The 10,323-nt window shown below is 43.5% G+C and overlaps 1 protein-coding gene across 1 annotated transcript in view; it reads left to right on the top strand.

Moving 5' to 3' along the window:
• Nucleotides 1-3,461: 3,461 nt before the first annotated feature.
• Nucleotides 3,462-10,323, top strand: part of Adgrg5 (adhesion G protein-coupled receptor G5) — a 42,719-nt gene continuing 35,857 nt past the window's right edge. Inside the window, exon 1 of the mRNA XM_004626050.2 lies at nucleotides 3,462-3,509. The gene's annotated coding sequence lies outside the window, so the exon portion shown is untranslated. The remainder of the gene's footprint in view (nucleotides 3,510-10,323) is intronic.

Here is a 10,323-nt window from a genome sequence, read left to right as displayed (position 1 = left end):
TTGAACCCCTGTCTCCTGCTCCTGCTTGCAAGCACTTTAATCCACTGGGCTATTTGGCTGGCCCTGACCGTGGGGTTTTGGATTTGAGGTCTATGCCAGTGTTTTTACACTCCAGTTTTGTTCTGTATGCTTGCCACTTTGCCATCCATACATAGCACTTGTGCCTTTTTAAGCCATTTTTCTACAAATTATTTTACTTTTTAGGATGTAAGTACATTGTAAGGGACTATTTCATATTACTAAGATAAATAGGAAATCTGAGTTACCATAAATAAAGAATACAAATAAATAGCAGGCAAACAAAATAATGATATTAAAATCTATATAGAAACTGAAAGGGGTGTCATTTCTAGAACCATATTCACAGCAGCATCATTTATAATAGCTAAAAAATGGAGATAGCCCAAGTGTCCATTAACAGTTGAATGGATAAACACAAAGTGATGCACACACACACACACACACACAGGAATATTGCTCAACTTTTAAAAGGGCTGGCATCCTGACACATGCTATGGCATGAAGGAACCTCAGGACATTATGCAAAATGAAATAAGCTGGTCTGAGCAAAGTAAATACATATGATTCCACTTACATGAAGTATCTAGAGTAGTCAGATTCAGGGAGATGACAAGGATGGTGGTTACCGGGGTCGGGGAGATAGCTTGGGGGTCTAAGCGCCTGCCTGACAAGCGCAACTACCTGGGTGCAATCCCTGGTACTGGTAATCCCAGTGCTGGGGAGGCTGAGACAGGAGGATCACTACAAGTCTGAGCTGTGTAGTGAGACCCTGTACCAAAGAAAGAAAGAAAGAAAAAGAAAGAAAGAAAGAAAGAAAGAAAGAAAGAAAGAAAGAAAGAAAGACCTGGAGAGATCTCCAGGATTGTTGGAAGAAAAACAAACTGCAAGACAATTAGTATAATATGATCCTATTTGTGTGAACAAATATGTGTTTTCTGTAAGTTTCTCTAGAATGATCTGTAACAGCCGCTAACCCTGGGGAGGGGAGAAGAGAAGGGGCCTTGCACTTCGCGTTCTATTTGTCTCTATATTTTTAAATTTTTGCAATAAAAATAATTGTTGCATTACCAAAAAAAAGAAAGAAAGAAAGAAAGAAAGAAAGAAAGAAAGAAAGAAAGAATGGTGGTCACCAAGGGCTTAGGGTGATTGAGGAGTTTTTGTTTAACGGGTACAGTTTCATTTGGCAAGACGAAAAAAGTCCTGGAGACAGTGACTGTGGCTTCATGATCATGTGAATGCCACTGAATTTATGCTTAAAAGTAGTTAATATGGTAAATTTCATACTATATATAATTTGCTATAACAATTAAAAAACCCCAGATACCTTGTTTTTGATGTCTAGCAGTTAGTGAGTCAGCAAGAACCCATCTCAAAAAAAGGGGGGGCTGGGGTTGTAGCTCAGTGTTGAAAGCCCTAGATTCAATCTTCAGTACTGAAAAAAAAATTATATATATATATATATGTATGATGTCTAATAAGATCAAAGGATGAGAAAAAAAGACTAGAAAGGTGTGTGTTAGGAAGAGACTAAAGATAATTTATCCCTAAACCAAAGCTTTTGCTGTATGCAATTAAGATTGGGAAAGAGTTGGAAAATAAATGAATCGTTCACCCTGTGACTCAGTTGCACTTGCGTCCTGCTTGGAATCCCACTTAGAGCTCATTGAGGTGAGCAGCACATACGTGGGCAGACGGTTCATTAGGAGTAGCATGTGGCCCGACAGCCTGACTGGGGTACAGCACAGGGCCCTGGCATGACTCCTCATGCTTCAGTCTCCAGAATGTTCTTTTGGGGGAGTAGGAGGCAGAGAAGTCTTCTGGAAGGAGGCAAGACTTGAGCAGTCCCGAGGGGTTGGGGTGGTGTGGCTTGCCAAGGTCCATGTGAGTCTCAGCTGGGACAGAGTAGAGAGGTGGACATGAATATGGCCAGCACACACACAACTTGATGGAAGTGGAATTTAGGTGGGGTGAGAGCTTTTGAGCAGAATATATGGAAGTGAGTTCCAGGATGTGGAGTGTGGGGCTAAGTAGCTGGCATCCCAGGTGGAAAATGGGCTGTGGGTGGTAGGCAAGGGAAGAGGGTCTTCCGAGCCCTAAGAATAGCTGCTTGGGCTTACTCCTGATGTGAGGAAAGAGGTGGATGGTGGTTCAAATCTAGAGGTGGCCAGGAGACCTCAGAGAGGAAGGGCTGGAGGTCAAGATCTGGGTCATTGTCATCGAAAACTAGAGTACGGGACTGTGGGTACAGTGCTTGCCTAGCATGTACAAAATCCAGGGCTCTGTCCCCTGCACCACAGAACTGCAACAGATTACAGAAAGAGCAAGGGTTTACCCAGTCACCTGGCAGGGGTGTGGCTAGGGTCTCTGCAGGGCCTTTGTGTCCCCTGGGAGTGGGATCTGGTTGCTCAAGACAAGCTCTCCTGCTGTGTCCAACAGAACCACCTGTGCTCCCTGTGGGCTATGTTTGGACTAACCCAGCGGGGTGAACGTGTCAGAAACAGAGGCAGGGGACCATGCTGGGACCTGTCTGTGTTCTCCCTGTTGCAGGATCTCCCTCCCCACCCCCACCCTTCAGGGATGGAAGAGCACATTCCTGAGTCACCACTTTCCCAGGGAATCTGGTTGGGGCCCAGACAGCAGAGCACCCTGTTTCCCCACTATACAAACACACACACTCACCGAGTCACTCCCTGCTTTCCTTAGAGTTCTAAAAAGGCTTAGTGTAGCACAGGCTTGCAGGGATCTCTGGTTCAAAGAGAAGCAGCCAGTTTTACTGCCCTGCTGTTCTGCCATGTTTTCTGAGCTCTGCTTCCAGGAAGGCCTCTCCCTCAGGGTCCTGCCACTGGGCAACTTGGGACCAGGTCCTTGTCTTCTCTGGATTTAGGGCTTTGTGAGCATTCTGGTCATTTTGTAGCCATTCCTGCCCCATTTGGTGGTACTGCCACTAGTCACAAAGCTAAGTTCAAGAGTTTAAGCCTCTTGCACCAGCCAGCCCGCCAATGAATAGAGGCTTGCTACTGAACCCAGAAGCCTGGTGCAGGCCTTTCCCAGTTTCCTGCCATCATTAATCCTGTGGATTGTCATGTCAGGCAGAGATCATTCTCCTTGTTCTTTAGATGGGGAAACTGAGGTACAGGGCAGTGCTATCACTTTCCCCAGTACGCAGGGCTGCGGAAGTTCTAGGTCCTGCACAACACCATGTTGCCTGCTTGCTCGCAGCTGTTCCCTGGTGCAGGGTCATGGGCAGGAGACTATGGGGGGCTTGGCCTGGGCATGAGCTCAGAGGAAGCAGGAGTTACGGCAAAAGAAGAAGTGAAGCGAGGGTGCGGTGTGTGTGGTGGGTGAAAAAGGTCAGAGCAGTGAAGTGGGAGTATGGGTGTGGGGTGAACAGAGAGGTTGCTGCAATGGGTGCCCGACTTCCTGTTCTTTGTGCAGAAGCAGCAAGACAGCATCAGGAACAGACAGATTCAGAAGTGACAGCGTCACAGGTTAGTCCTCTGGCTCTCTCCTCCCTCTCCCCCAGCTTTCTGTCATTATCCACAGCACCCCTGCATCCCATTGTGCTCTGAACAAGCACTGCCCAGGTGGTAGCTGGCTTTTCAGTGTCCCTGGAGCAGCAAGTGGGGACCCAACCACCTTCCCACTCTGGGCCACACATCTCTATCCTGGGGATGCAGAGAGCTGTGTTACCAGCAGAGGTGATTTCAACTTGAAAGAGTGAAAGGGTTGGGACCTTTTCATTGGCACCGCACGTGCACAAGGCTCTGGGTTTGATCCAATGACTGACAAAAAGCAATTTTAAAAAGAAAAAGAAATTAAGGAGTGATTAGGTGTTGGGTTCAAGTCTTAGCTTCCTCAGGCAGTCTTAGGGAAATTTTTGGACTTAACCGAACTCCAGTTTTCTCATCTGTAAAATGGGGCTGGTCCTGTAACTTGCACCTTGGAGTGGCATGGGTAAGGGACTGTCAGGTACTCAGTACAGGACGCAGCTTGTGCTCAGCAAACTGGACCGGGTAACCTTCCCCTCGAGCACCCTCTCCCTGGGGCTGAGGGCTACCTGTTGGCTTTGCAGCAGCCTCCCTTTGTTCCTCTGTAAAATAGCCCTTTTAACAATAGCAGCTCTCAGGGCTGTTTGGCAGAGACCACAAGTTCACCCCCCACCCAGACCAGGAGGAATCCCAAGGTGGTGGCTGGGGTGTGATGGGCAAGGGCAGCAGCTCAGTGGAGGCAGTGGGGCCATGTGCAGGAGCAAGGTGGGCTGTCCTGAGTGTGAGCAGCTCGGGCAGTAATGCAGGTGAATTCCTGCCAGGGACTTTGCCCGGAGCCTTGGGCCTGGGTCAGAGTCAGATTCTGGGAAGTGTGGATGAGCTCATTGGTTGTTTGGGTCCTGCTCCCTGGTACTGGAACCCAGGCATCCTCATTTTGCAGATGAGAAAACCTGAGGCCCAGAAAACACCAGTTCCTTGCCCAACGTCACCCAGCCTGGGCACTAAATACTGGTGCTTGTTACTAACTCAGCGTCTTTCATGCTTCACACCTTCCTCATTGATGTTGGCCTAACTAGCATCCTATTTGCCTACTAAGTAGTTCAGCTATCCAGCCAGCACTGTGAGTAAACACAAGAGTCAAAGTCCAGAGTCCTGGGTTTCAGTCCATTCAGCTACTAGCCTGCTGTAGAACTGCAAGTGAGCCCCTTCTCTTGTGTGGTATTCGGTTTCCCTGCAACCTGTTGGAGCCATTTTGGATGTTAGGTAAGGGACTGCTGATTCCCAGGGCTCCAAATAATGACTTATCAGAAGGGAAACCTGATGGTGAAGGGTGTAGGGGATGGTATGCAGGACAGGAAGAGCCCCTAGAGGCTGCCAGCAGAAGTGAAGACAGTGCCTTGGCCCTGAGAAAGAGGGTTGAAACCACAGCTTTTATCTGTGATAGGGGTCACTTCTGCTTTGGCCTTGATTTCTCCATTTGTAAGGTAGGGTTAGTGTCCTTTTCTTTCACTGCCTGCCTGGGAGCAGTGTGGCTGGGGACTCAGTCCTAGGGTACAAACCCTGAAGGTCAAGTCTACCTGTCTGCTGTGCCTCAGTTTCCCCATTAGTACTGTGAAGGGGTAGATAAGTTGGGCAGAGGTGCCTTCTGCACTCTCAGGTCCTGTGTTATGCAACTTTTCTCATCTGAAGTCCTTTATTTTGCTTATTTAGCAACTTTCCTGGTCACCCCAAACCTTGTCCTTCATCTGTTCTCTGAGGTTTTGAGAGGACAAATGACTACACAAAAGGTAACATAGCCACACACATGAGCAATAGCCAAATAAATAAGAGTTTAGGCTCTTGGGGCCGGCCAGATAGCTCAGTAGACTGAAGCGCCTACTGGGGTTCAATCCCAGCCCCCAGGACATGTTGAGACGGGAACTGAGACTGGGCGTGGTGGCACCTGCCTGTATTCTCAGTACTTGGGAAACTAAAAACAGGAGGATCACTAGGAGTCCGATCTGTGTAGTGAGACCCTGTAGGCCCTGTACTAAAATTAAAAAAGAAAGAATTTAGGCTCTGATTCCAACATCTCCATTTCTGTTTTAGAATAAACATAATATTAATAAATGGGACTAAGAAAAACGGGTGACCATTGGGGAAACAAAATTGTGTCTATATCTCACACTATGTTCCAGGACCAAGGTAATGGACTGGAGATTCCCATGTGACAGTGAAGGCATGAAAGTGCTAGAAGAAGCCAGATGTAGTGGTGCGTGGCTCCCAGTACTAGGGAGGCTGCGATGGCTGGGAGTTCAAGGCCAGCCTGGGAAAAAAAAATGTACAAGGAGAGATGTAGGAAAATTCCTTTTTAACATTGAAATGGAAAAGGCTTTTCTTGCTGTGACTCAAAATCCAGACGCCTAAAGAAAAAAAAAATACTGATAAATTTTATTACAAAAAATAATTTAAAATTATGTCTCACACAAAAGTGATGGCATATGCCTGTAAGCCAGCACTCCAGAGGCTGAGGCAGAATTGCTGTGAGATCAAGGCTAGTCTTGGCAACATAGTGAGACTCCCATCTCAAAAAAAAAAAAAAAAAAAAAAAAAACAAAAAAAAACAAAAAAAAAAAAAACAAAACAAAAAAAGCCTCTACATGGCAAAAAAATAAAATAAAATAAAAACAGACCCCAAACAAAGCATATGTAATGTTGAAAGACAAATGACAAACTAGGAAAAATATTTGCAATTCAAGTAACAAACAGCTGCTTTCCTTGTTATGCAAAAGAGTTTCTAGAAACTGCTAGGGAAAAGTTGAACCAGATATGCACATGGCCACATGGTGAACTGGCAAGTGTAGGAAATGATGTGAGTTCAGCCGGACTGTTTCCAAGAGCAGAAGACTAGAACTGCTACAAATAGCTTTCAGCAGCAGACTGTTGGGCTCTGGCTCATCTCTGCAGTTAGGATACACAGTTAAGAAGTGGAGTCTTTCTAAATACTGTTACGGATTTTCAAGGGAAACAATCAAAGTGTGGAATAGTATGGAGAGCCTGCTACTTTTCATATAAGATTGAAGGATTATCCGCTTTGCCTATGTTTGAACAAGGAGATCTGGAACATGCACGCAACTCTAACAGTTGGTATCCCGTGGCAACCAACTAAGTACTAACTGACCAAGTTTGCGCACTGCAGGGCTAGTTTACTTTATGGCCCTTTCTGTAATTTATTGTTTCCATTTGAAGGATATAAATTTTTAGCTATCCAAAGGGTAAACAGAAATTGAGGAAAATATAACTATACCATACAGGGAAACATCAGAAAACACAGAGTGGTAATACAGTACAAATGGGCCCATAATTTCATACCTAGGGGTGACCACCTTTTATACTTGAATGTATGTCTTCCTGCTTTTGTGTATATAAAATGTACATATTTTTTGCAAGGATGAGATGATGTTGTTTTGTAATATGCCTTTTAGTTTTCACAAGGAATATTATTTTCCATATTGATAACTAGTCATCTGGAGCATTTAAAAATACTAAGCATTAAAATTTTTTCTGTTATGAAAATAATACATGTTATTTGTATAAAATTTAAGCAAAACAGGAAAAAATTGACTTTTTTTTCCCCCGGAACCGGGAATTGAACTCAGACCCTTGCGCTTGCCAGGGAAGCGATTATTCTACTGAGCCATCTCCCCAGCCCCAAACCAGGAAAAAAATTGAAATGAAATACAAAGAGCATCTCTCAAAATAGTACTATTAACATTTTGGTTAATTATTCTTCTAGATCCCTCAATGAGTTTGAACATGCATGTAAACATACTTTTCTGTAAATACTAATAAATGGGATTATATACACAGTACAGATAAATTCTGTGTATCCTTCACCCAATTTTTTTTTTTTTTTTTTGCATTTTCTTAGGGAAGGGTCTACAGGTGTTTAGGGTCTCACTACGAGATTGGACTCATAGTGATCCTTCCTGTTTACAGCCTCCCAAGAGCTGGGATTTCAGGCGCGTACCACCACGCCCAGTCTCAATTGTTGTCTCAGTGCACTCCAGAGGCAGAGCCGGCAAGGCAGGCCCGGGGATCAAACCCCTGGCCCCTGCTCCTGCTTGCAGGTATTTTAATCCACTGAGCTATTTGGCCAGCCCTCCTTCACCCATTTTCTTCCAATGGTAACAGCCTGTGCTCCTGTAGTACAATGTGAAAACCAGGATTGACTTAGTACAATTCGAAGAACTTATTCAGATTCCACCAGGGTTGGTTTTTTTTTTTTTTTGTACTCATTTATTTATGTGCATAGTAGGGGTGTGTATTTAATTCCATGCCGTTTTATCACACACATACATTCCTGTAACAGCCACAACAATCAAGACACACAACTGTCCCACCACTGCAAGGATCCTGCAGCTTCCCCTCATAGACACGCACCCTCCCCAGAGCTTGCCAACCGCGACTCTGTCCCTGTTCTATAATTTTCATTTCAAGCATGTTATACAAATCACATCATACAGTATGCAGCAGCCTGAGTTGGCTTTTTTGTTTTGCTCAGGATAATTCTAATTCTTTTGAGTTATCCAACTTGCGTGAATCAGAACCTTTTTTGCAATTTAAGTTTTTAAATTGTTGAATGGTGTGGATGTACCGCAGTTTATTTAACCATTTGCCTTTTGAAGGTGCACAGAAGTTATTCCCAACTTTCAGCCATTATGAGTAAAACTGCTTGGAATGTCCAGATACAAGTTTTTGTGTGAACATGAGGGTTTTTTTGTTTGTTTGTTTTGTTTTTTTGAGTCAAGATTTCACTATATAGTTCAGGCTGGCCTCAAACTCATTTTGCACCCCAAGCTAGCCTTGAACTAGCAGTGATCCTGCGAATACTGAGATTACAGGTGTGTGCCACCACACCTGACTACATGAGGTTTTATTTCTTTGGAGCAAAAGCCCAAGAGCATCACTGCTGGATCACATGGGAGACACTCACTTAGTATTTTATGGATCTGCTCAACAGTGTTGCATTATTTCTTTTATATAAAACATTTACATATTTAAAAATTTTTTCTTTATTATTAACAATAGTATTCAAAATGTTTTTGTAAGGATGTTTCTTAACTTGTTCTATTATTTCCATAGGATAAATTTTTATTTTAGTTTAGTTTACAATCATCTTGGAGAGTGGTAACGTGCATGTGTTACAGCTTATTTATTTATTTATTTTCAGGTTGGGAGTTTCTTTTTTTATTTTTATTTTATTGAGAAATAAATAGCAATGAGACAGTTTCAAAACTGATTAATAGGACAGTTTCAATGATTAATACATTGTACATTGTTATCTTCTTAGTGGTTATCCATAGTACAAGATGCAGACAGGATATCCTGTCCAAACACTATTACTACAAATCTTTCTTCTCATTGAATTAAGTGAAAGTAGCTGTATCCTAACTATTCTGTATATACAGATGCAAAATGGTCCTTCCTTTGTATCGCCTTTTTTTGTTTAGTCCTGTGAGAAATGGGTATCCCATTGGCATCTAAACACTATCAGTGCATGAATTCAGCAAAACAATCCAACACAGTCCAGCAGTCCGCAATAGTAGTGGGTTATCCGCAGAAGTTGTTGACTTGAGCCTTTCACAGCTCAGCATATTAATATGGCTTTACTTTATATACCTCATTTAAAAAAAAAATTTTTTATTTATTTTGTGTGTGTGTGTGTGTGTGTGTGTGTGTGGCCAGCTCAGCCCACCAGGGGGCGCGGCTGGCTGGCATGTGGTGCTGGGGGATTGAACTGAGGTCCCTGTGCTTTGCTAAGCTTGTTCTTAGTAGGTGCTTTAGACCACTGAGCCATCTCACCAGCCCCTATGCCTCGTTTTTATACTTTTCTGCTGTATAGCTTTTTTTTTAATACCCTTCTCCTCCCCTCCTCCTTTCTACTTCTTCCTCTGGCTCCCATAGCAACATTTTTCATAGTTGTTGACACTATTTGCCTTAGCTCATGTCATGGGCTGCACCTTTAGAATCCTATGCATCCTTAGTCCTCTCATTTCCCTTCCTCTTTCTCCTCACCCCTCATCCTTGGTCCTTTGAACCACTTCCCTACTGGGTGAGATCTGTTTCCTTGTCCCTCTCTAAATATCCTTTAGTGCTTTTTTTGTTTGTACTTTACCTCCATCAAATGAGATGCCATATGGTATTTAAGCTTGTGTGTCTTACTTAGTTCACTCAATATTATATTTTCCAGGTGCAGCCATTTCCCTACAAATGCCTCAAGTGTGTCATTCTTCATAGCAGAGTAGTATTCCATTATACATATATACCACATTTGGTGAAGCAGTCACTTGTTGATTGGCTTGTTGGCTGCTTCCAGGTTTGGCTATTATGAATTGTGCTGCCATAAACAGTGGTGTACATGTATTGCTATAGTATGATGACTTAAGCTCTTTGGGGAAGATACCTAGCATAAGAATAGCTGGGTTGTATGGAATTTCCAATTTCAGTTCTTTGAGAAGGCTTTCTAGGGGTTTTATTGTTTGATTTCCTAATGACGGCCATTCTTTCTGGAGTAAGATGGAATCTTAGTGTTGTTTTAATTTGCATTTCTCTAATGACCAGAGTTCAACATTTTTTTTCATAAATTTGTTAACCTTTTGTATTTTTTTTTCTCTGTGAAGTGTCTGTTCATTTCTCTTGCCACCACTTCCAGTTTCAGTCTCTGTCTCCATCTCAGCACGCCTTGGGGGCAAGGCCAGCATCACACACTGGGAATTGAACCCTGGTCCCCGTGTCTGCCTAAGCAGGTGCCTTAATCTGCTGAGCTATCTGG

This window comes from Octodon degus, unplaced genomic scaffold (assembly GCF_000260255.1).
Source record: "Octodon degus isolate 3935 unplaced genomic scaffold, OctDeg1.0 scaffold00011, whole genome shotgun sequence".
In the NCBI taxonomy this organism is placed as follows: domain Eukaryota; kingdom Metazoa; phylum Chordata; class Mammalia; order Rodentia; family Octodontidae; genus Octodon; species Octodon degus.
Note: the sequence above shows the minus strand (reverse complement) of the source record. Positions and strands in the feature narration are given on the sequence as shown.